Source organism: Anser anser, assembly GCF_964211835.1.
Source record: "Anser anser genome assembly, chromosome: 3".
Classification (NCBI taxonomy): domain Eukaryota; kingdom Metazoa; phylum Chordata; class Aves; order Anseriformes; family Anatidae; genus Anser; species Anser anser.
This window is the reverse complement of record NC_139722.1, coordinates 122,710,517-122,737,263: the sequence shown is the minus strand read 5'-3', so window position 1 is coordinate 122,737,263 and position 26,747 is coordinate 122,710,517. Positions and strand designations below refer to the sequence as shown.

The following is a 26,747-nucleotide window of genomic DNA, read 5'->3' as shown; positions in this document are numbered from 1 at the left end:
GTACTAAAACTTTATTTGATATGTCCGGTGATTTAGGACTTTAAAGACCCTTTTGGCCTACCATCATTCATGGGCAAGTATGTCATCTTTCTGTGCACTTAAGTGGAAAAAGTTGAAGTCTCTCCAAAGAATATATTTTTGACTGTAGCTGGAAAGTTTGAACGGTGACTTTTCAGGGAGCTTTTAATAGGAGTTGAAATCAGGAAATATCAGAATATGTCTCCTGAAGTGCATTCTCTAATCAAAGGGGAACATACTTTTTTTTCTTTTTTTTTCCTCCCCCTAAGCACGCACTTACTGAGCTTCTATGATGATTAATTAAGAAATCTTTCTTAGATTGTTCCATCTCAGAGTGATAGGTGGTTATAGGGATCATAACTGTACTGTGTGCCAAAGTTTGCTTCTGTCCCAGGGGAACGCAGAAGTCCGTGTGACACGGTGGGACTGCTCAGCCTTATCACCTGGGATGCTCTCGACTGGTGTTTCAGTGCTAGCAAAGTGATGCTTTTTAGGATTAGGAGCAGCTTTGCCCATTCAGACCTGGGGTGCTTGTGTTTTGTGTAGCCCAGAAGAAGGGCTATGTCTGGCGGCCCCTTCCTACTGTTTTTTTCCCCCCTAAGGATCTTCAGATCTGTGCTTGGGAGCTTGTGGGCTCGTAGGATTTTTCTAGTTGTCTTCAACCTTCTGTCTGGTGTTGCTGTTTGTAAAAAAATAAAAATAATAATAAAATCATCAGATGTATATCACAAGCACACCCCGTGTGAAACCTTGTGGCATCTGATCACGTTCTTATCTATAGATAAGGGGGGAGCTGCATTTCAGTGGTGTTTCAGGTGCACACAGTTTGTGTTCAGGGCAGTCTGAACATGCCACGTGGCAAGAACGGTTGGGCTCATCTGCTACCAGCCTTCACTCTGGCTTTGGCCAGCGCTACAGCCCTGATATGTCTTAGTGAGACACAAGAATTTGCCAAGCATGCCGTCAATCTGTGTGGTCCTGAAACTCAGCGTTTGGGCAGGCAAATTCTGTTCGGTGTTCCTAAGCCATGCATTTGCCTGCCCGCAGCTGAGGCTGCCTGAATGTTTGAGCCCTTGCTGCTTCGGCTTTGGCCTTCTATAAATGTTCAATCGGTGTAACTTTTTCTTGGAGCAACAGGCAAAAAATAGAATAAAATCAAAAATTGTGTTTTAAAAATGTTTGTCTTCAGGAAGACAGTATAATATTTATGCTATGGGCATCCCACAAACTAGGATGGGTTGAAGTATGCTTAGCCTCTGGTTTACGAAACTGAGGTCAAACGTGACATGTTTCCAGATGACAGATTGTCAGGATTGCTTTGCCAAACCACATTACCAAAATTCTAGTCCTTTGTGCATCAGCACTGTATTTATTTGGGTTGCAGTTTGAAAGTGGCAGGATGAAACCTGCTGCATCTGCCGTTTTTTATGTCAAGAGTAACAAAGTGTGTGGTTGGCATGACTGGACACTAAGATTTGTGCAGCTGTTCATGGTTTGTCTTCATTTTCTTGTTGAATTTTTACACTTTCTCAGAGAAGGAGGCTTGGGATAGAAGGAGACTTGAGGCAGTGTGCTATGGAAGAGGTCACAGGTCTGTAGGAGTGCTGCACAAAAGGAGGCCCTGGGCAGGATGTGGGGTGCACCAATGTCACTTGGACTCCCCCAAGGCAGCAGGAAGAGCTGAGCCAGCCCACTGCTGCTTTCTTATGAAAACTGTCCAGTTTGTCTAATGGAGAAGTGAGAATGACCAAGCAGCACTGTGCTACCAGACCAGCAGGTGAGCAACCAACCAGTGTGAAACAAAGACGTGCAGCTATGGAATGGAAGAGGTTGTTCTTGTCATTTGCTAGGGGCTATGTCATTATCTGCACATGGTGAGGTCTCACTCCTACCACGCTAGTGATGCACATGTCTTTTTGGCTAATCCTGCAGTGACAGCACGTGGGTAGATAGTGACTGAAGAATGGTTTCCCTTGCTCTGCTAATGCTTCACTTCCAGCGAGCGTAGAGCTTCAACTCCAACCAGGTATTGCAGGATTTTTTTTAATTTAATTGAAATTTCTTTGCAAGACACTCCAGAGTAAATACCCTAAATTGCAGAACACTGTTGGTAATATGGAACATGTGATTTATTTTATTTTTTTTTAACAAACTGATCTGGGAAAATGTTTCCACGCTGACAAAAACAGAACAAATGTAGGTCAGTGTCTGAAGGAGATGAAAGAAGCCAAGTGTAATGAGAGCCTATTGTTTCATGCTGACATATGCAGGAAGCTTGTGGAGAACGAACATCAAACTAAAATGTGAGGAAAAAAGAATAGAAGGCATGAAAATCATCATACTCAAGAAAACAAAGAGATCACAGAAAGTTAAGGGGCATGCTAAGAAATCTGCACTAGGAGGCTAAATAAATGAGTTTCACATTTCCCCTTCTCCCTTCTCTTCGATTCTGGGTTTCTCTCTCCCATTTGTCTACTAGGTAGCAGCCTCGTCTTCCTTCCAGGAATACTTTGATATTTTTTCCATCCTATCCTGCAGATGCCAGGGCCTAGAGAGATCCAGATGGCAAACAGACCAGAAGAAAACGCCTCTTCACTGTTTCACTTCTCGTCTTCCTCTCAAGCTAAAACACATGAAAGATCTATTGAAAAGAACAGACAAGTCCTATTTACTTTTTAATAAGTAAATTTAGTTTACTTATTTAACAGAAGTTAATCCACTGTTCAAACAGCTGGAATAAATATGAGGAAGCAATTTAGAGTCTAATTCTTTGCTTGCGTTCACCAGTCTTACAATGGTGTATTTTCTTGGACTTCAGAGGCATTTTCCTGACTTGGGCAATGGGCATGGAGAATTGGACCTTTGTACTAATTGTTTCTGCCACCCGTTGTCATCTGTAAACATATCTGTAAACAGTTTTGGCCAGCCAGTGCCTTCCCCAAAATTTCAGCATGGACCTAAGAGACCTAAATCAATACTCAGCTCTGGAATGAACAGCTCTGAGAGGAGAGCATTGCGTCCTGAATGTTTATGGATGGGGCACTGGTGCCTGTTTTCCTACTGACCACTTCCTTTTCACAGAGCTTTTTTTCCATCTCTGGTAATAGAAAAACATCTCGGTGGGAAAGCTGTCTGCCTAAATCCTGTGATACCCCATTGACTTGAGTCATGTCGCTGGGGGCTGCCCCAAGGGGGACTGCCCTGGTGACTGCAAGTGTTCTCAGGATTGCCCCTTGCTGTACCCTTCCTTAAGCAGGCAGGATCCCACATTTCCACCCTGTCAATGTAACAAAGGAGTCCTGTGACAGCCTGATGGGTGCTCTGTATGCTGCTGCTTCTGTGCAAGCTCTGAATTCCCAGCACCATGGAAGGCATCATCTGATGAGAAGTGCTGGTGGGCCACTACTATTCCTTAGAAGTTCAGTAGTTTTTCACAGTAAAGTTGGGAGCCCTGGCAAAGAACAAAAATTTCCTATCTGTCATCCTTACAATGCAAAAAAATGAAGCCCAGATTTTTGGGTTATTTTAGGGCAAAGGGTGATGATGAGTGTTTCAGTGCACTTAGTGATACATTTAAATTGGTGATTTATGCAGCCTGACATTGACTTTAATTTAGCTCATGTTACAAGTAAAGTAATTCAGTCCTTAATGAAGTGTACTCCATGTGACATATTGAACATGCGATCTGACAATCAGTGGCTTAAAACCAGCCTAGGTCATATTTTCTTGTGTCAGTGGAAGTGGGCTGTCAGTTCATAAACCGAACCCGAGGTATGCTGGCCTATCACTCTTGCTGAGGTATGGTGCTGAAGCCTGGGACAAACATGCGTTAAAATAAACTTTTCTAATCAGTTGAAGGGAAAGGGGGTGGTGGTGGGGAATGTTAGCTGAGCTGTTATATGGATGACAGCATAATGTGCACTTGTGTATGCGTACGTATTTACTCAGGATTTGGCTATGTAAGTGTAGAAAAAGGGTTGATAACAAAAAGATTCAGACTCCGAACTGTGCAAAACTTTGGATGGTGTGGCAGAAGAGGGAAAGAGTTTGGTACGCATGTTCCTGAGTAAATTTGTCATCTCTGAAGTAGTACAAACTATGCTTGCCTCAGCTCTTACGGAGGTCCAGAATAAGGCTCTGTGGTAAGTGATAGAGAGCACAGCCACGCTGGCTTTGGGAATGGTTCAGGGGACTTTATGCGTCTGCATTTCAAAGGCATTAACAGAACAGCTCCCAACGGTAAATATGCAAATCTTTTTAACATTTGTGAGGAGATTCATTCTTGCTTGCATACAGAGAACGAAGCAGAAGTTTTGAGTGATTCCAGTAGGCAACACTTAAAAATGAGCAAGCTTGCTGCAGCCTGTGTCAAGTCACAGCTGTGTCATTTCTTAGTGCAGAAAGTTGACTAAAAGTAATGTGGCAAACTTTTGCTTTCTTTGCAACAAGGCTGGTTCAGACATCTACATCATCCTCTTCTTCCCTTTCTTATTTTACAGAACTGCCAAGAGTACATTTCATGTAGGCGAGTGTGGGATTTGGGGGCAAGAAAGAAGGCAACAAGGGGAATTAGATTCTGGGTCAGTTGTGAAAATGGTATCTCCCCCCTCACCCCCCTGTGTTTCTTTTTTTTTTTTAATTGGAGCGGGGGGGAAGGACAGATGTTGCTGTGTCCCAGAGCACTTTCTGGGAAGGGCAGGACAAAAGTTGTAATGAAGGAGAACTTGTCAGCTGAAAGCATGTCTTTGCTAAAAGGGAGGAGTGTGGGAAAGACGTTAGCTTGGGTTAAAATAGCACTGCAACTGAACAGCCTGAGTTTTAACTCTGGCTAAAGTGAAATCATTCCAAACTCCCCCATCAGCTTGAACTTGAGATGCTGATCCAAGTGAAGTGCCCCTCACTGAAGCTACCTTGATTTTATCGGTGTTTTATCCCCAGGCGAGGTATCCGCAGCAGCCTGCCTGGTTTACCATGTTGTTTTGCAGCCTGCAATACTTTGTGCTAGGGGAAGGCAGGATCGTGGGCAAGGCAGTGGGAAGCAGCTTGCTTTGAAGAGAGGGCGAGTGGGGAAATAAAGGTGGCTTTTCACCAGCTGCTGGTAGCCTGAACAGTGAGCTGCAGGTCTGAGCTCGGCTGGCACCCTGGGACAGGAGGGTTCAGGTCTTGGGGCAGAGTCACCGGTCAGAGAAACAAAGGTGCATTTATTTAAAATGGGAGGCACGCAGCTGCTTCTCGTGCTTGGTTCCAGCAGCTCTTGATTTTTTGGGGTGCTGAGCAGCCTCGGGGCTTCTTGGCTGGGGAGAGAATAGGGTTGGTTATGAGGGAGAATGGGCAAAGCAAAGATTGAAAATATCCAGGAAAAAGTGAATTTTAAAAAAAAAAGTAAGAAAAATGCAGTGAAGGATCCTCAACTTTCAGGGTTATATAAATGCTTGTGAATAAGCGTTTGATCTTTCACCTCAAGATGTACTTAATACAATATATCTGACATCTTGCTGTTTTCATAACCATGCCTAAAATTCTGGAGTATAGCAGGGGGTCTGTGGAGACCCAGCCCTAGAGTATGACACTTTATTTTAACATTGCGTGTGACACGGGTTTAGTTTTCTAAGGAGCAAAATGCAGTATCGTACATCAGAACCAAACTAGAGAACGGTCTAATTGCTAATGACGTATTTGTACACTTTCATCCAAATAGTTGATTGATCAAGGGAGGGGTGTTTGCCTTTTTGGTGGAAGACATGGTAATTAAGTAGAAACAAAATACGTGACAAAAAAATAAAAAAAATAAATCCCAGGAATAGACTGCAAAATCACAGGTTCTAGCTCAGCCCAACACTATACAATTTCATACTTGATTTATTATGTTTTAGTCTGGGAGCTTCAATAGCGTCTAAAAGTTTGATAGGCAAACCCCAATGAGATTCTCCTGGTTCCTTTGAAAATTGCAGGAATTTTCTATTTACAGCATCACTAGTGATCAATGGAATTTTTGGGACAGTTCAAGAAATATTAAACAGGCTGAGTTTGCTCTTTATGAATTAGCCTGGTGTTTATTCAGCAGATCATTTTTCATCGAAGCACAGTATTAAAATTTCACTTGTTTGTTATAGGGTTGTCAGAAAGAAATCTATTTCCAAAAATATACATTTCCATCTTCCAGTACCGTTTCTTTTTCTGCTGTAGCTGAGGTTATGTCAACACTCCCAATGTAAACCCCCTCATTTCAAAGATTAGTAATGCTGGCATCCTCAGCCCAGACTCAAGCATAGGAAAAACATAAGATAGGAGCAGGTTTTGAAACGATTGCTTTCAATGCTTTTGCCTCTCGTACGAAGTGTCACTCTGTACAGAAAGCAGTTGTGTTCAGCCTCTGCTGCAAAGTTACAGTCGGAAGAAAGAAGTTGCGTGGACCTTTGTGTTGTCATTATACCATTAAAGCACTCGTGTCCCAGAAGTTTAAACTGGCTGCCCTGCTAAGATTTAAAAGTCAGTCCCTGCTCAAGCTCAGTAACTTTTTCCGTAGGGTTGTTTGCCATGCATAACCATAGCAACATCACACGGGGCCGTGCCAGGGCTCTGGGATGGTGCACGCTTCACACTTGTTGCCATCTTTTGGGTCCTCCTGTAATATATACATTTTAAACAAGTATACAGCTGTGTATTTGCTTAATCTGGAAATGTTTTGGCATCTCCCATGGAAAAATAAGGGCCGAGCCCTGGATGAGGCTTAGGAATGCCAATGTGGCGCTGTGGATTTCATCATCCTCTCTTTCTTTATCAGCCTTGTTTCCTGCCACTCGGTGGGTCTGAGCTGCACCAAGAAGGAGATGGGTGTAAGCAGTGCCTTTTGGGTACCAGTTAAGCACCTGAGGACAAAGCCCCAAGAATTGCAGAGCTGCTGCAAGGCTCCTCTTTGTGGTGCACTGGTTGCATGTGCAAATTCCCTCTTGTGAGCTGGGGCACCCAGCGAACCCCAGGGACACCTCCCGCTGGAGGTGACAAAATTGGAGCACATCACAGCTCAGTCCGATTTATGTGCAAGATTGGGATTTAGCTTCTGTGCTTGGCATCAAAGCCCTGTACCCTCCTGCCTGCCACTGGTTGCGTGTCCTTGGCCTATGGGAAGGACAGGGAAACCTACAAGCAGAGTGCTCAGTGTTCCTGTGCCCTGCACACGGCTAACTGCCTGGCTGGAATTTGCACAAAAATGGTTTATAAGAGGCTGAGAGAGTGGAGGTAAATGTGGCATGTTGAGAAATTATCTTGAGGAGACACCGGAGCCTGCACCGTAAGCCTGCATGAGCCTTGGTTCCCAGACATCGTAACTATGTCCAGCTGTGGCATGGGTGACTGGCCACCAGGTACTCCTCACTGCAGCCCCTAGCTGCCTGGTGAAGGTGAAAGCATTGAATAAGAGAACCGGCTGTCAAAGTCTGTTTCCTAAGCTGATTTTGAAGAAAGATGTAGGTGACAGTAGAGTGACTTCTGGTGCTGTTGGCATAGACCTGTAAAGGAGACTGGCGTAATGAAAATGGCACTTCAGATCAGAGGGACAGCTGAGCCCTCCTGGAAACCCTGACCTTGGGAATACCTAATGAGCAATGCTCAGAAAAAATGGTTGAAACTGAAGGTGAGACCTCTAAAATGCATGGCCCTCCTGGGAGAGGGAGCAGGAGCTGGTATGCCCAGGTGAAGTGGATGCACAAGCACGTAGCTCTGAAAGGTACTGCTGTAAGAAAAGGAAATGTGCTGAATGCCTGGATGCTCAGAGGGAAACAAACAAAACCAACTGAAAAAGCCTGTAGAAATGAGCAGCTCTCTGACTAATGTGCATGGGAGGAGAGGCTGTTGCTTTTGATTTGTACGACCTCTCCTTTCCAATAGCTTGGCTTGCGAGTCTGAGGAAGGGCAGGTGTCTCCGAGACCTGCCACCGAGAAGCTGAGCAGGGTTGCAGTTTGGGTGGTGTGGACCTGTCTCTGTAGGCACCAGCCCGAGCTTGTCAGTTCACACAAACGTGCTTCTGAAGGCAGGTTCAGAAACCAATGTGCACGCATTCTTATTTGGCTCTCTTTTCTTTGATTACTGACGTCTTAAGTGGAGGAGACCATGTCTAGATGTTCCTGATTTGATGCATATCCAGTAATTTGAACACTCCGCCTGGAGTCTCTGTGATTTTGCATGACAACAGGATTACATTTATACAATTAATTAACGTTTGCTTGACCACTTTTATCCAATTTCTTTCTCCAGCACATAAAAGAGAACCTGACATAAATTTCTCTTTCAAAACAATTGACTTAGCAACTGCTGACCTTCTGTTCTGTCATTCTGAGGATTGATTGGATATTGTTGGATTGTTTCATTCTGCAGTAATTAAACATAAAATTAATTATGCTAGTAACCTATTATTTCTTTGAACCAAGGACTAAGTCATTTGTTTATGCTTGGTTACTCTGCGGGTTCTGACATCAGACAGCAAAATCTTACTGTTACAAACAAACTAAATAGTATAAAGGGAGCAATTTAATAACCAAAATATAATATAAAGACTTCTAATTTCCGTATGGCTGGCCTATTGCATTAGGTTAATATAATTTGATCTATAAATCTTTTAAACCTTATGATTTTGTAATTTAAACATTTCCTGGATGGCTAATCACGCAGGGAAAGAATAATAATAATAATAAACTAAAACAAAACATGAGCCAAAAATATACCTTAAAAGTAGATTAAAAAGATTAGATAGGAGGAGCATTTGTAGAAGACTCAGTGAGCCTCGGTATGGCTGAATTTCTGGAGCTTGCTGCTTGCACAAGACAGCCTGCGTTCAGTCTGGTGCTGATGCAGAATTTCCTTTGTTACAATGAAAGTGGTGTTAGATATGTTTACATTGCTAGTATTTGGTGAAGAAAGGAACATCAGAATGACAAGTTGATATTATCAAAATATATGTGCTCATGGACACCAAAATAGTATTTTGTGGTTTTCATTAGCGTAGGCCATATTAATTTAATTAACGTGATTGAATGTTGTATCATACCATAAGGCAGATACTGAGCCCTCGCTTATTACTCACCCATGGGCTATAAAATGCTACGGCTGGCAAAAGGGAGGCATGTTTGTGCGTGCCTGCACTCCTAGCTATGGTTTCATGTACATGCTTTGCCCTGAGCTGGTGGGGATGGTGCAACAGTAACCCTGTAAAAAAAAATAAAAAATAAAATGGAGAAAGGTAGAAAGAGGAGAAAGAGGCAGCAAAATTGGGGATCATGGCATGGGCTGCAGGGAGCTTCCTCCATCAGGATAGTGGTTCAGTGGTGCTGCAGAATGGCTGGGTCCCTACTGGTGGTGGCTGTCCTCTTCCAGGTTCAGCAGCTTCTTTCTGGGACTCGGCCTCCAGCACCAGCATCACCCAGGGAGATTTATGCTCCAGACTGGTGCACTGCAAACGTAAAACCTTTGATATCTGTGGCTACCAATAAAGGATGAAACTATTGTACTGAGTCTTCAAAGTTGGTGCTTCACGTCCCTGACTCCATTTGTCACCACTGGGGCTATCAGCCAGCCTTTGGTGGCACACAGGGAAAAGGACACACGGGAAACGCTGCAGAGCCTTAATCTCCCTGTCAGGTTTGCCAGCTACCAGCTTCGCTCATACCTAGAGCTGGCTCTGACGAAGCTCTTGTAACACCTCCATGTTGTTCCATGTCTCTTTCTTCTCTTTAACCTTAGGAGATATTTGCTGGTAGCCACCCTCTTGCAGCTCTTGAATCTCTGTGCTTGAGAGCTACACTCTTCTGCCATGTCAGGACATACATCAGTGGCATGGGAATCTTGAACGTAAATGACTTTTTAATTGTATGACTCCACATAGCCAGTTGTTGAAAGATGCAGCGGGTGAAGAGAGAGCAATACTTTACAGACCAAATACAGATACCAATATATGAGCCCTTTGTTCTCATTCCCCTGCCCTAAGGCAAGTAATACACTCAGGTCTGTGGACATCGAGCCTAATTTGATCTCACTTACCCCAGTGAAACTATATTGACTTTGGTGGAGACACTACTTCCCACTGATATAAATGGGAGCTAACTAATTCTTGAGGCCACTAGCTGTTGCCACTCGGGTCCAGGAAGGCATGCGGCAGCTACAGCTGCCTGTTTGTCATCAGCTGAGAAATGACTCTTTTGTGGGTACGTTTTCCAGGCACGTTTTTCACTGTGGCGATGGAGGAATTTTGGCTAATGAGTTGTTTCAAGTATCTTAGCATTTCTGCAGGAGCAGCTTGATAAAAGCCTGCCATTAGCTCATGGTTCAAGTGTACAATCTCATTGCCCACAGGAGTAATGGGGAATTTTTTTCTGGAGGATGCTGTTCCCTAATAATCTATTTTTCCAAGACTTTGACCTGTGCTGACTCTGCGTGAGATCAGTCATCCCCATCTGTACTAAAGGGTCTTTTGTCCTCTCTGAGCTTTGCCAGCTCCCATCCATCCCAGTCCCTTAACTCCCCATGTGCGTGTGCACCTTGCTCTCTGTTTTTAACCTCACAGCTTTATTTGCAACCACTTCTTCAGGGGAGTTCAAGAGACAGTGTTACTTTGTAAACCCCCATTTGCAATTTTTCTGTGAAAAAGGTTGTCCTGGACTCTTTCTGTCTGCATGCCTGCAAAGTCACTCTTATTTAATTTAAGAAATTAGATTCCCAAGATTTATCCTTAAAAGCGAATTTCAGGAGCTGGTTCTGGCATCCTCAGAGGATGTAGGTACCCACATTTTTTTCTTTAGCTTCTACAGATTTATTTTTATTTTTAAATTCGCTGTCTCCTGCAAGCATCTCAGGACTGCTTTTTAGCAATGTTTCGAGGTAATGTGGTAGGTGAGGAAATGTTTGGCAGCATTTGCATCTCCAGTCTCAAGAGCTATCTCATATCTCTAGAAAACCTATTACATGACTAAGCTTTTCAGCACGATGGTGTGATGGTCTACATGATCTTTTCCCAAATACTGTTGCTCAGATAGCAGTTGACTTTCTATAACTGCAAACTTTGGCCTTGGCATCTTGAAGGGCACACCCCTGATAGTCACTTTTGCTCTGTCTCAAACGGTCGACCAGAAGGGCAAGCAGAAATCAGGGCAGTCCAAGGCCTGTTGTGTATCCTCGTACCCACCTGTCCCACACGCTCTGTTTCACACCAGTTTTACTCCAGCTGCACGTAAACAGCTTAGCAGTGAGTTATGCTTTCCAGCTGACTGCTGCTGGTTATAAACCCCGAGTTATTTTTCATGAGCAGACCCTCTGAAGCTGTTCTTGGTGTCCTATTTGATGACGAGAGGAAGAAAGCGTGTTACAAGTTTTCTCACGGAGAGTCAGTTGCTGCTCCTTATGGAGCCCTTATGGCTTTGGGGATAAAAGTCCTGACTCCACTGCTGACCTGCCCCTGATTAGAGGGGCTACTCTGGATCTTTTGGAGCTCTTCCAGGAAGCAAAGCTTGAAGGCAGGCACACACATTGCTGAGGTCAGAAATGGAGGAGAACACGGAGCACAAACTAATTTTTGGCAAGTACAGATCAAAGCAGGACAAGGTAATAGTGCATACAATCCAGTTCGTGGGCCTCCAGAGCTAAACCTCAAAGGAAGTGACTGAAATCAGCAAAAGAAGAGGAATAAAGATCACTGAAGTGAAAACTATCTGTTCTTTTCTCCATCTGCCCAACTTTTATATGGAAATTTTTTGCATATTTGGTTGACTTACTTACAGACAACTTTGCCCATGTGTCATCTCCCACAGACAGGGTGGGCTGGGGCAGTGCACGGGGAATGTCCCACACTTCTGTTCTCCCCTGCTCAGTCAGTTCTGGTCACTGCTGGCCAGGCAGACCTTTGATCTCCTAGGATCCGGTGTTCTGTTTGCTTACTTTCTAGTCCCAGTTTGCTTGCTTGTGCTGGTGGGAGTGCATGTTCCAATCGTCCAAAGCCACTGTGTCTTCTGGCCTGCCCTCTGGAGCAGGCAGCCAACAGCTAACACAAGCAGCTACCAAACGCCTTTTCATGGTTTGCATGATGGAAAAGTTCACCTGAAGTTTTACCCCTTGTGTTTATGAAGTTGAAAAACCACGCAAGTTTGTTCCCCTGCTGCTGTGTTTTGAGTTTTCTCATTTGGAATGAAAAGATAAGGAAGAAAATTACCTGGGCAGACCTGCTCTGAGAACAAAGCACCTGGAGTTTCCCTCCGATAACAGGCTGCTGAAGAAAAAAGTTAGCTCCAAACCAAACATCTATGTCAATGCGCTCTACGGTGGACAAAGAGAGACCTCAGTGTTACCATGTGGCGCTGGTGTTTTCAGATTAAGACGGGGGATTAAGGAATTTTACTCAGCAATTTGAGATGCTTTGTTAAGAATGGAGGAGATTTGAGCTGCTTTGTTCTCAAACCACATGTTAGTGAAAAAGCAAACAGGCACTTAATCCTGACAGACAGCAGAACTTGACATCGGTTCCTCCCTTGGGATGTGACCAGGAGTTCCACATGTCCGGTTAAAATGGTTGGTTCTTCCTTTTTTTAGGAGCCTCGTCCTCCACCAAAAGCTGGGCTGCATGCTGTACCTATCCCCTACATGGGGCTCTGTGGGGGCCTTGCTCTCCCCAACGAGAGTTAGCATTGGAAAGCATGCACAAGGTGCCAAAATTGTTACTGAATAGGGCTAAAATACATTCTAACTTCAGGTCATGCCTCTAGTCTTAAACAGGACCATGCCAAAAAGAAAAAAAAAAAAAAGAAAGGAAAAAAAAAAAAGCTGATAATTTTCCTGTTTGGGACTTTGGCTGGCTTCCTGTAACAATAAAAAATATAGCAGTTGACATATAGACAGCTAAGTATATACATGCTTGTATACTGCCCTCTGACACAAACATTAATGTCTTATATAGATCTTTGAGGTTCTTTTAAACATCTAGTTACATTTTAAGGTCATGTCCTCCGAGGTCATTGATGTAAGTGTATTTGTAGAAAGAAACAAACAGCTCATTGAATTTGGTTTCCCATTTTAACATATATCAGTTAAATTAAATACGCAATGTTATAATGTCTGGCAACAAACCCATTTTCTGATGTATAAAATTTGACTTTTCCCCTCTGTGTTTATGTCATAGCTAATACACAAAGATAAAGTGCATATACTATACTCTGCATATTTACTGAACTTTGGCAAGTCACTAAGAGCCAGTACTCAAATCAAATTAGAACCACCCGATTTATAAAACACCCTTCTGAACTAATCTTATTATATTAAAAAGGAACTCTAGGCTGATATGAAGCCAATCAATAACTCATGCTTCCCACTGCAGAGCAAACATCAACTATCCCTTTCTAATCTTTGTGTTTTGCCACCATTGCAAACCTGTTGTGAAAAGCTGCTCTAGAGCATTACTTAATAAATAGGGTAAATGCACCCAAACATGAATAATCTTCTGCATGCTTATTTTCTCTGCAGACACTGAGTATAAGGAGGGGGGTCTTAGTTTTTTAAAGGGATCTACTCCAGGTAGTTTGATTCATCTTCCAATTTGCTTCTATTCCAACTGCAGCATGCATTATTTTTTTTTCCTTTGGCTTGATTCTGCAGTCACCCATGTGCCCCAGTTTTGGTGAAAGGATTACTTACATGGGAAAGTAGGGTTGGCCTTTGTTTACATGTTTATTTTCTGAAAAGATATCCCATCTTTCTTCCAAAACTGCATTTTTTTAATAGTCTATAACCTGTGCAGGGCTGACTATATCTTTTTGTTTTTCCAAGTTTTCAAAGAACAACAGAAAAAAAAATTAAATTTGTGGGGGGGAACAAAGAAAAACTTGGCCATCCTTTTGAATTTTCATATGGAAAATAAAATTGGTGATATATAGCTTCAAAAGTATTATTAATATCCCCATTTATCCCTTGTAAACAGCATGTGAAACCTGGCAGTGGTATAGTAGGGTCTGAATAAGAGAATAGCAATTTACTAATTCCCTTTTAAAGACTAACAGAGAGTTCACAAACAGAGCTTTGGCACACTGCTTAATTCAGTTGCTCCATGCTTCTATGAGGGTTTATTGACTATATAAGGATCAAATAAGGGGTGAGCTGAAATCAGAAACACAGTATTCATTCATTTAACTCTGCTATAGTAGAGCAAATTCAGGGTGACTCAAGGGACACAATGTCTTGTAAAACATATGTACTTAATATAAGGGTCATAAAACTTATTAAATTAAAAGCTAGGTTAAAAATAGGAAGAAAATTTATGCTGCTGTCTAAAATAGCAATAATTTCCCTTTGGCCTTTCCCTTTCCAACTAATATGGGTTCTAGTTTTGAAAAAAAAAATAGTCAACTGGTAAAATCTTCATTCTTCACAAGTGAATGCAAGTCACTCTCTACTAGGTGAATTGTATGACTAATAACATAGCACAATAAATAAAAAAGGGGGGCTGCTGCCAGCTGGGAGGATATATTGCATCATTGTTGACCACACACGAAAACCTATAGGCATTTGTTTGCTCTTTGAGAAAGAACAGTGGGTAGTTCTGGGCCAACAGAGCATAATGGGAAGCCCCTTTGGCCACAAACTAAGGGTGACAAAGGGAAGAAATTCCCTTTTGTCCTTCCACAAAGATGCCCTATCACTGGTGGGTTGCCAGCCAGGGTCCTCTTTCCATGGCAGTACAGTGGTGGGAGTGTAAGAAGCCCCTCTTGGGTGGGTGTTGAAGGGTTACTTGGGAAAGTGAGACACTGTGCATCCCCTCCTGTCCTTGACAGGCATATCAGCAGGAACGAAGTGCTGAGATGAAGTCAATGTAATTATCCCACAGTCCTGCAGAATGACAGCAGAATTTAGCTCCTTCGATCAAGGGAACCATTTTCTATTAGAGACATAGTGTGTGTGGGGGTGGGAATAAAATGTTGTGACTTAAATCCTCCTCTCTAACCTGTAAGAAATCAAAGTGATGCTGGGCCATCCTTGACTCATGACACTATCCAGACCGCTCCTAGCTGAGAGCCCCTTTAATGTTTGCTCAATGGTGTTAGTTTTTAAGGATGGGTATGAAAACCTTGAGTGTGCTGGAATTTAACATTTTTTTCCTGTTCCTTCTGGTCTCTGAAACCGTATTGTCATACTTTTTCTGTTTTCTGAATTAAAAAATAAAAATTTCAGAACAGTGAAAAGTAGTTTACCTTTAAGCTACCACTTTGTGTTGGCCAAAGCAAGCTTGTTGCTTCCTCATGCCCGCTATTTTTTTTTCCTTTTTTTTCTTTCCCCATCTCCACTCACTGTTTGAATGGGCAGTGGGCAGGACAAAGGCCACCTTTTCTGGCATGTTTTTGTGCCACGGATAATACAACCAGCCTTGATTCCAGTCCCCTGTGTGCTATGAACATCTATTTTTTTGCACGCTGTTTAAACAGTTCTGCACCCAAAGCTGTCACCCGTGACCTCATTAAGTTGCATTTAATCACCCAGGGATGCCCATCAGGCCTAACCCCATCATTTCCTGAGGAATTTTCCTCTGATTTACTTAATAGCTCTAAAACACTAAGCGAGAGACCTCTGGTTGCTGTTGCCTGTGAATGCTGGGTTACTGGCATTTATGCTGTGTTTTAAACAAACAGCGTATTGCAGGAATGCTTGTTTTGAAAAATAAACTCTGGGCAGAAGGAGTTAGTTTATGTCGGAGCCAGATTGGTAGCGATTTGACTTTCTCCTGCAGATGGGAAGAGGTCAGGCTTTTGGGAGGCGGGGGGGAAAGCCACCTTTCCCCAAATAGTAGCTAGTGTTTCAGAGAGAAGAAAAACCTGCCCAAGAAGTGCTGGCTTCTCACGGGGGTTCTTTGGGAAGGGACAACATGATCCTGGGAGACCTCAAGTCCTGTGTCTGTCCTCCTGGGCAAGGCTCTTCTCTGGGTGTTAATGTTTTTTTCTCTCTGAATTTCTATTGTTTTTAGAGAGGTGAATGTAGGAAGGATAATCTTTGGTGTCTTCTGTTTCTTTCTAGGAGTCCCCTTTCTGTGTGCTTGTAAATCATCAGAGACTGGCAGTGATGAGGCCCCTATGACTGTGAGCCCTGGGATGGGATAACCAAAGATGGACACATCCAGGAGGGACAGCTTAACCTCAAGGTGTCTGCAGTTTTCCTACTAATATTGGGCTGGATTTGGGCCACCTGAGGTGAAGCTGCCCTTCCAGAAGGAAATGTCAAGCACAGCCATGGAGCAGCATTTGCAAAACAGTTGTCTGAGGAGCACGAGACAAAGATCCTGCACACTCAACGTGACCAGGTATGACTTTGTGCATATATATATATAAATGTATACCTGCGTGTTTTTTGCTGAATGGCTTGCTGTCATTTTGGGGGAGTGATGGTGCGGAAGGGGGAAGGTCCTTCCATTTTCACAACTACCTCTGTGTTTCTACTGTGTTTCTGTCCCAGTGCCATATCCTCAGTTTCTCATGCAATATTCCATGAAAGATGGTAGGCTTGGTAGCACAGCGTGAAGCCAGTGAAATCACTGCAGGTATTTTAGAGGGAAATGTGATTTTTTGCACGTTATGCTGCTTTCTTCTGAGAGAGCTCAGCTTGCTCTTCAGCCTCTGAATAGCACCTTGTCCTGACATTTTCCAGGAGAGTGTATTTTAGACTTGACCTTTCAGTCCTGCTGATAGGATCACAACAAATTCACTGGCAACACCTTCGGCGTTGTTTCTTTTCTTTCTTACTGATGCAGTATCTGGGCAGTATCTCGGTAGATGGAGAATCGGAGCCACGGGTGCAATGTATTTAGGTGGGTGGGATGAAACAACATCCTGTTGCTCATTCTGGATAGCCAACATCATCTAAAATTGCTGCTGAAGTCCTGCCTGCCCTGCAGTATCTCGTTAGGAGGCTTGTAATGGTGGTCCTGGTGAAGCCAGGTGGGTGGTCGAGGTGCTTTCATGCTCATCACATCAGGGGCTCTGTGGCAAAACAAGGTGTTCAAACTTCTGAAAAGATGTTCTTTTGAGAGCCCTGTGGCTGGGCTACAATATGAATCGTTTGTCCGTGGGAAGGGTCACCAATTAATTAGCAGTTTTATTAAAAAAAAAAAAAATTAAACTGGCAGCCCTTCTGAAATTTAAGCACATTGTTCATGGTGTAATTATAGATGAAATATTAGAGAAGTGGACTAATTACACACAATGCACTTGAGCCCAATTAAAATAGCATCTGCAGTGAATGTAGGGGTATTCTCTTTCACTAATAAGAAATACTTTCTTAACAACAGAAAATAAAATAGCTAAATTGGATATGCAGTTGAGATTATAAATATCCTATTAGCATATAAAATGAGGATTAACCTTATTTAATCACTGCTTGCTTGATCATCAAAAGTCATGTTTCACCTCTATAATGTAACTGTATCCTCTCCGGAAAAAAAAAAAAAGCAAGCAGCGTATTAATAAATTTAGCTAATTAGGTGCGTTTTCTCATCTGCTCAGTGGAGCTGGTGGAGCAAACCGTCTGCCCCTAACCACTTGGCTTTTCCCCATCTTATTTGAGGCATGAGCTTGTTATCAGACTAGAGGTATCGGTGAAGATGTAGGACTTATGGTGTAACTGCTCGGTGTATGGGTTTGTATGCTGGGCTCTGGCTCGCGTGGCTTGGAGGGAGCCATCGTACCAAGGGGACCTCAGGTGGTGAAGATGGTGGTGAAAAGAGACGGGGAAGAAGAAAAGAGCAGAAAAGATGGTTTCCAAAATCTCCCTGCCAAGTGAAGCTCTGCCTAAATGTTGGTGTGTCAGGGCCTGTTCTCACTCCAGCCAAGTGACTCTGGGTGTCAGGCTGGCTGGGTTTACCGCAGGTCCCTCACCGCCGGTGTCCCCAGAAGCCAGCTGGTGTGTGAGGGGCCACGCTGCTGGCTCAGCAGGGAGGTACCACCTGCCAGCTGGCCACCCCAGCACCGGCCGACAGGGTGCTGAGCGCGGCAGCCTGACCTTGAACCTCTCCTATAAATATTCAGCTGGTCTGGTGTGTGCAAAAAAGTGTGTGCTCTAAGCAAGGGGAGGGCTCTGAATCGGTTGTTTTTGGAATATTCTCTGTAGGAACTGAGCGTGCTTCTTGATGTATTCGACATTGCTCGGCAGGTTTCGGAGCTGGTTGTGGAGGTTCACCTCTAGCTTCATCCATCCTTCTGCCAGCTCTCTGTGCAGCAGAAAAGAGAGGCAAAGCCATCCACGCTGAGTGGTTGTGCCGCATTCCCATAAAATAACTTGCAGAAGCTGTGTTTTAAATGTGCATGTGGAAGCACTCCCAGAGGAAAGGCTCGAGTAACACCATCCTCGCTGGGTTGAGGCAGGGCCCTACAGCACCACGGGCACATGTTCAAGGGCTGCTGGCCCCTGTGGGCTCCAGGATATCTGTCCAAGCAGAGCAGGAGGCTGCTCTCAGTCTTTACCTAGCAGAAAGCACACCAAATCAGCTGGCCATCATGTGCCCCAAAACCTGGTCTGGTGCCTGTTTTTATTAACAGAAGTGTCATGCTGACACAGATGTCTTGGTGAAGGTGAATGCTATGCTCTGTGACAAGCCCCAGGGACCATCTCAGCTTCTCTTTGACTCCACGTGTTGGACTTCGGTGAGAGTGCAGATGTTGCACTCCGTTCAAATAAGAAAACCCAACAACCCAAACCAAAATGACCCCAAGCCCTGTCTCTCCAAACACTTTATACTGCAATGCTTAAAATGAATGAAGTAGTTGTCTGGCCATAGTGGTTGTGCAGATGGGGACGAAGGCACAGAGAGTTACGTGTTCGCTTGAAGCTCCTCTTTGTGAATTGTTCACGCCGATCTACATCCCAGCATCGTCTCGCCTCTGTCCTGACCCTGTGCAGAACTGTGAATTTTCCTCTCGGTCCCACAAATGCTAGTCAAGTGCACCAAGGGACGGTATTTTTATTTATCACATCCAAGGAGCCACAATTGGATGTTTCGCAACAAACTGGGCTCAGCCTGTGATTTACAGTAATGGGTAAGAGCACTCTGCTGGCATGGCCCTGGTGTTGCCAAGTCTTGTGATGGTTGCAATGATTTTTCCTTACTGCCACAGTGCCTGGAGCAAAGTGTTCATAAGCGTTTCAGCTTTTTTTGTTGGTAGTGGCAGTGGAGGGCTTTGTTTTCTTGTATTAAGAGCAGCTTTCCATCCCTTAGGGCAGAACAAAAGAGCTTGGAAGCATGCTCTCAGTGTCCCCACAAAGGCTCAAAAGGCAGTAAGATTTTTTTTTATTATTATTTTTTTTTAAGAAGCCCCCGATTTGTTTTCCCACAATTGGTTTGAGTCACTCTGGCATGAGTTCATTTCCTTTCTTGCCTGATTCATGACTTCTGGAGTGCTGGAGATGGGCAATGGCACCAGAAGCTGCAGCAGATACCTCTGTGCTGCTCCTGCTGGGTTCTGCGAGGTGCGTATGCTGCTGGAGCAGGTCTGCAGCAGATATTTGGGCTGCTGCAGTAGGCATACACCTTTTGTTGCTGTTCATGTCCTTAAATCTCATTTATTACTCTTGGTTTCAGGATTTAATGGCAATTTTCCTCTCACCCAGTAGAACAGGGTAAAGGGATCTCAAATGTGAATGTAGCTCAAAAGATTGAAATATTTTGATGGTGGCTGCAAGCATCTCCCGCTCCTGCTTCAGTCCCCCTGTGAGCCAGCACCTCCAGCGACTTCTCACCGTGGCATCAGCCACTTTCTCATTTGTGGCCTGCTGCTTGCCACGTCCTTGCGTTTGGTCCTGGAAATCACATTCGGCTCAAACCTTCGGAGAAACACTGGAGGCAAATTGAAAGTGACTGGGAGTAAAATAGGCTCTGCCACTCGGAGGGATTTGAGGTGTTGTACTGTCAGAGAGGGCTGTGGCGAAGTGACTGAATCCAGAAACATATGGGGAATGGAGAGGTCTGCGGGTGAGCCTAACATCAAAAACATGAAACGCAGCCGGCTGCCCACATTCAAAATGCAAGTTCAGGGACCCTGCTACAAAGGAACGAGGGGAAATACAAAAGGGGAATGTGCAATGTTTTTCTGGCTTTCGTGGCTGTTCATGCCGTGAGAGATCTCTCTTCGGGCTTCGATCTTCAATTGTTTATGTTTTATTTCACTGCTGTTAGACCTTTAAATCACGGTAATAGTCCTGAGTGTAGAAAACATAGCTTGTGGGACTTGAGTTCTGGTGGCAGGAGGGTTAAGCACTACTGCTGCATCCACAATCCTGCTTGTTTTTATCCTGTCCCAAGCATCGATGAATTAGGCAAACTCGGCGTTAATAACAGCTTTGTGCCTTGTCAAGTGGGTCAGAGAGCTAACCCAAAACGGAGCTGGTGGTCGGCTTGTACCCACTTACATCCAATTAAGAGGAGCTCTCTGCTCCTAAGGAGCTGTTGTTCCCCACAACAAAAGTTTGAAAAATAAAATTCCCAAAGCGTCACAGAAGTGTTAGGCTTGAGTCTGCCCTCGCGGCAAATCAGGCCCTTCAGAGAGCTCACTCTCCTCGCCTCCCACAGAGCCATCAGCAGTGAAGCTCTCCAGCACCCAGCAGCTCCTCCGAGGTGCTTTCTCCGTGTGCTTTTTGAGCCGGCACCCCTGGCCGAGTCATGTCTGATGACCTGCCCAGAAACTCTTCAGGGTGGGTTTCTGGCACTGTTCAGCCTCGCCGTGGCATTGCTGCTTTATGGGGAAGGGTCCCATGGAGGTGTGGGGTCGTTTTTAGTGGGGGGGAGCAGGAGGAAGGGTGCTAGGGCAGGGTGCTGGGTCCGCACCCACCACCAGGTGAGGCTGAGGAAGGGGCTGGCTTTTGGCAGAGGGAGAGCTGGGCTCACCTCCCCGTGTCCCTGTTGTCATTCACGGCTTGTTTTCAAGGCCCGTAACACAATTCTTCCGTAACAGGGGGGAGGACTTTGTTAAATTGTAAACGAGTATTACTTCGAGCACTCCGAGGAAATACGTTCTTTCCCCATATAGCCCATACATTATTCCCACCTAGTTATGGGGCCTCACATTTCCTGGAACTATCACGCAGGCCTTAATTCTCCTCACACGACATCCCTTTAAAATTGCGGAGCTCTCTTAATCAACCTTTGTATCGGCTGCAAATTTGCAGTATGACCTAATCTGAAAAATGTCTCAAAGTGCTGACTCAAACGCTCAGTGAATAAAGGCCAGTCATTGCCACCGTGACACTAATGCAATGCAAAACAAAATCGAGTTGCATCAGCTGAACGTTAGTTTGCAAAAATATTAGTGATTGAAGCCACTTGCCATTCATATTTTATTTATACTCACGAGATTTATACTTTTTTGGGGCTCTAAAGCCAAATTCTGGAGGAGAGGCATGAAGAGACTCTTTAATGGTGAAAAATCCCAGACAGATAGATACATCTAAGCTGCATCATTTGCACTTCATAATCTCCTCTCTTTTATAAAGCAGGAGGCAGACACATTATTTTAGGACTTTTATTAAAATATTTATACAGCAACATATGAAAATTCTCATCCTAATATGTCACTTCGCGTTTTTAGGTTAAGTTCCAAGTCTTTATCTTTTTTCCTTCTCTAATTGAAACACAGCTGATACTCCTTCATTCTCCGAATAAGTAACTGCCTTAAAATGACTAGAAATTACTTCAGGACTAAAAAAAAAAAAAAAATAAAAAGGAAAAAAGGGATTTGGGCCAGAAATCAAACAGTTTATGGGGAGAAAAATAGTTTTTCAAAAGAAAACAAAACCAAACAAAAACAGCAACAAAAAAGCAGTTTTATTTAACTTCTCAAAAAAAGAAAAAGTGAGTATAAATTATTGAGTTTTTATCGGGGCATTGTTCCAATTCTTTTTACTTTATCTCCTCTTTTTTTGCTTTCTTAAGGAAACTTCTTTGAGCTATAGCAACTTGGCTGCAGAGGGACAGAGTGCATTTCTTAGTTGGTTTGTCAAATATTGGCTGCTAATTAATGCTGGGATGGGTTACTTAAGAACCAGAAGTCTACAGATAAAACAACTCAGCAGGAACTATTCTTCCTCCTGCTTTTTTTTTTTTTTTTTTAATTTTAAAAATTGAAATGTCAATAATGCAAATAATCTAATATGTGCTAATATGTGCTGATAAAACATCTATGACTATGCACTGAGGTGGCTGAAAAGCAGACAGACACACACAGAGAACAGGAAGACAGGCCATTAATTTAAAATTTAGAGGACCAATAAGATTTTGATAGCAATGGGTTACTGTGCTAATGATTATTTAACTCGCTTCATGTTGGGTTAAGTGTGTATGGCTACGGAAAGCGTAACTCCTTGCTGAAGTGCTACAAGGAGATTTTTGCCTCCGAAATGTTATATTCCAGGCAGGGGGGAAAAGCAGCTTGGTTATAAAAAGCAGTTGCTGTATGATAGCAGATTTCAGTCAGTGGTGAAGCAGAAGTTGGTCCAGTTGAGGAGATGAATTTTGTTACTGCAGGAGAAAAAAAAAAAGCACACAAAACCAACACTTCTATGTGCCACCACTCCCTCTTAGCCTGTGATTTTAGCATGGCTGTATTTATTGATGGTTGCAAGCACAGGGAGAGCAGCATTGCTGAACGTTTTACCTTGCCAGTTATTCTCCTAATTCTTCTTAACCTTTTTCTTGGTTTTATTCAATTTATTTACTTCTTATTGAAACGTGGTTTTCCATCATAAGATACTCTGGGGTTTGGGGTTTGTTTGGGTCTTTTGAACTTCAAGGGACATCTGCACATATTATTCAATAACACACTGAACATCCTTTTTCAACTAGAAGACAGGAAGAAGAAAAAAAAAAAGGTAAGAACGGCAATAAATGTTTGATTCCCCGTAAATGATTTGCAGACATTTTTTTACTCCATCATTCTCCAAGCACAGCACCATTTTTTACTCCGTCCTCTTAAATGGATTACACTTGCTAAACTCTCCATTTCGGGTTGTTAGTGCTGTGTGCGGCAGATTCCTTCACCGTCGGATGTAAGAGCTGCCGTTTGCGAATGTTTTGTGTCCTTCAGCCTTTCCAGGACGGCGTAGGTGGGGATGCTGGAAACCTTGTAATTGTTGCCTGTTGGGAGAGGATGGCAGAGCGATGGCTAATGATCTGGAAGCTAGCTGGAATTCGGAGACAAATGCTAAACATAATCAATATATATAAAAAGAGAATTATTTTTTTTTCCTGAAAAAGAGGCAAAAAATGCAATGAAAATTTATGACCTTAACATTCCTTCAGGGTCAAGCAATTTATCAAATTCTCTCACTTTCTGGTTTCAATTACACAGCTATTGTGGAAGGAACTTATTTTAGCAGGTTCATTTGCCTCAGTAGGGAATACAGGACTTTGGCCTAATGCTTCACCTTTAGTGCAGGCCATTTGAGCCTTAGAACAAATACCAATCATCACTCTTTGGGAAAAAAAAAAAAAATCTGCATCGGCATGGCCTATTGGAATGGGGTTTCTGTCAAGGTAAACGGTTGTCGGCAATGACTGTGGTAGAGTGGCGATAAATCCCATTTTATTGCTGAAAAATTCCAGCTTCTCTCCATGCCTGACAGCTCCCCACATTCTCGTACCCATTTGGGCAATTTCTGCACTCTGTCCATCTGGTTCTTATTACCTCTCAACCTGCCAGTGTCTGATCCAGAAAAAGTGCAGGTCAAAAACAGGGGAAAGAAACCAAGGTGATGGACAAAACAGAGAGGGAGTGATTGAGGGACCGAGCTGCTCCCTGTTCCTCCCTCCCCACACTAAAACCAAAAAGTGTTGGGGGGGGGGGGGGAGTGAAACAAAAGCAGGAGAGGTTATTAACTTAATTATGAAGTTGCCAGAAACCTCCTTAAAATAGAAAATTAAATAGGTGTTAAGCCCCATGCTCTGAGCCCCAGTACTGCCACTTTCGATGCTTGCCCACGGTACCGGTGGCACCTGCCTCCAGAAAACCTTTGGAGAGAGCCAGCCCCTGACCACAGCCACCCCGTGCTCCACCTGCATTCATTTCCACTGTTTTGGGTCAGCCAAAGTGCAATTAAAATTTAATCTGGGGTAAGGAATTAGTGGGGCTATCTTCATGCCATAGAAAAATGATCAGAAAGAAAGATCTCCATCTTTATGTACGTTTTTGCATACAGCTGAATCCAAGTCGTCTTTAGGAAGTTCAGCTGCTTATCAACTCCCCTGCAATAAGCACAGAGAATGTTTGGCCATTTCTCTAATTAAAAAAAAAGTGGGGGGGGGGGGGGGCAGAGCAAAAAAAAAAATGCCACAAACAAGTGAGCCCAGGACAACTGAACTGCTATTAAGTCAAAGCAAAAAACCCCAGGAGCGCTTCTCCCCTTGCTCTTATCCCAGTGACAACCGTACTGTGCTGTGTTTGCCAAGGGTCCACTGGTGACATCAGGAGATGTGCCCTGACCCCCTGAGTCAAAATCCCCTTTCAAGGGATCCCACGGGGAGTCTAACTGCTGTATTTATTGCTTATTTATAAACTGCTGTATTTATTCTACCTGAAACACCATGTCTTCCCTCTGTATTTTGTTCCCCAGCAGATTACCGCTCTGAACATGTGGTCTTGTGTAAGCTTTACACTGACCCTTCCCTCATTCTCTGAAGATGCAGGGGAAGCTAAAACTTTTCAGAGCTGTCTCCTATCCCCAAGGCCTGACTTGATTCCCAAAGGCAAAAAAAATATCACTTGTGCCCTACAGCCTGCTCTGGATTTGCCCTGTGCTCCTTGGTGCGCAGGGGTCCCGAGCATCCCACGATGGGCATCCCACCCATAGTAGGACATGCTGATAGGCATTGTGATCTGATTGAGTGCCATAAGGCAGCAGATTGTGAACGTGACGTTATGCTAGGAATTATATCCCTACATCTCCTTGGAGCTGGGAACCTGTTGGCTCCCTGGAGCTCAAGCACAGCTGGGTGGGGGTGCAAATGCAAATGTACCCGTTTCCACCAGCAGCTTCTGGTGGATGTGCAGGAACTTTTTGGCATCAAACAAAGAGAGACAAGGGGAGGAAACAGGAGATGGAAAAAGTGCAGGTTCTTACCCCAGAACAAGTCACCTGAACGTGAGACGTGTAAAACGCGGCACCCAGCTCACCACCTCTCCTCCCACCTTTTCCCCAGGTGTCGGGGCGTCCATTTAAAATACACATTTTTGGGGTTGTGCTTTGACAGAGGAAGCCTTCCTCCCCGTTACCTTCCGGCAGTCAGAAAGCACACAGGGAGTTCCGAACGCCTATGGTTAATATTTACCATACATCACAGAATTAGACTTTTTAAGCATTATTTTCTGTACGCCTTTCTCTCTATCCGGCCAGAGGGGGGTACGCATGGTGCAGACTTGTTACCCGCTAGCTCTAACAGCGCAGTCCGGGATGCGTACGGCAGCGTTTGCTGGATGAGCAGCTCTCGCCCACTGCAGTGCGTTTGCCTGTGAACCCATTTGAAACAAAGAGGCTCGCACCAGGGAAGCCCCAACCTGGACAACACAAATATTTCAGCATCCAAACGGTTAATGGTGAGTATTATAGCTTCAAAAGAGCCCATTGGCTAACCCTAAAGGATGCCCTGCAATTGTTAAACTCATCAGATGAAACTACCCTTCTCAGCTAGCCCTTACATTTGTCTGGCTAACAGTAAAAATACTATAATAAATCGGGAACATATGTTGCCAGACAAGAATAAGTGATATAAATAAAGAGTCAAGAGACATAGCCCCTCAAGAACAATGTGTAAAGATTTAAACTTTCAATGTATTAGTTAATCTAGGAACATTTTAGGAGTAACTTGAAAGCGGTGTACTGTTTGTTTATATCATTCCTTATTTTTTTTTTCTTTCTTCTCTTCAGATTGCATTTTAAATCAAAATGCTCTCCATGACTGCCTGCTTTGCAGCACTAGGGTAAGTCCCATTTTTCCACAGCTTAAACAAAAATACGCCTAAGAAATCTATGCTAGAAAGGCATTTGTTGTTTTTTTGTTTTATGAAAAAAGCACAATGTTGTTGGAAAAACAGCCTTTTTTTTTTTTTGCTCCAAATATGTGAAATTGTGCATTTGCAAAACAAAGCTACTATCAAGCAAGCCAATTCTTTGTGAAGGTGACAAGTCTCCAAACTTGTAATAAATTATCAGCAGCAGCATTAAGAAAGAAAATATAAAACAAAACATGCTTTGAGAATTGACTGAATATTTTATTTGTCTTTTTTCTTTTATTGAGACATCTTTTGAAAAATGGCACAAAATAAATAGTTTTGCAAAGCAACAATACAATCAATCTCTAAACTAGAAGATAAATCAAGGATTTCATTAACTGCTGGTAGCCAGTTTAAATTGTAGTCTTGTCCATAATGTCTATCTATCTATGTATGTCCAAGTTATATTAAAAACCTTTAAATGGCTTTGTAATATCAGCTACATCTAGCTATTATAATAATTAATGATACTGTTTTATAAATCAATATATGTATTCTTGATAAATTCATATCCAGTTAATGGTGTAATTTAAATAAAAAATTAATGTAATAAAGGACATACTGGAATAGGCAGGAAATCTTTAAAGGTTAAGAGGCAAATTTGTCTAAATTCTTTTCTTTGTACCTATTTTTGAGAAAACGTCCATTGAAATTCAGCTGCTAGCAGGCTCGCACTTACGACC

General features: G+C 43.4%; 2 long non-coding RNA genes across 5 annotated transcripts in view; both read left to right on the top strand.

Moving 5' to 3' along the window:
- The window catches only part of LOC310896212, a 67,801-nt gene that overhangs the window by 26,164 nt on the left and 14,890 nt on the right, over nucleotides 1-26,747 (top strand). For all 4 annotated transcript variants that reach the window (XR_014581279.1, XR_014581280.1, XR_014581281.1 and 1 more), the window contains 3 exons: nucleotides 16,055-16,337; nucleotides 25,409-25,608; nucleotides 25,940-25,992. This is a non-coding gene — a long non-coding RNA (uncharacterized lncRNA). The remainder of the gene's footprint in view (nucleotides 1-16,054; nucleotides 16,338-25,408; nucleotides 25,609-25,939; nucleotides 25,993-26,747) is intronic.
- Nucleotides 1,495-2,977, top strand: LOC310896213. The gene is made up of 3 exons (XR_014581283.1): nucleotides 1,495-1,795; nucleotides 1,951-2,044; nucleotides 2,557-2,977. It is a non-coding gene; the product is annotated as an uncharacterized lncRNA (long non-coding RNA).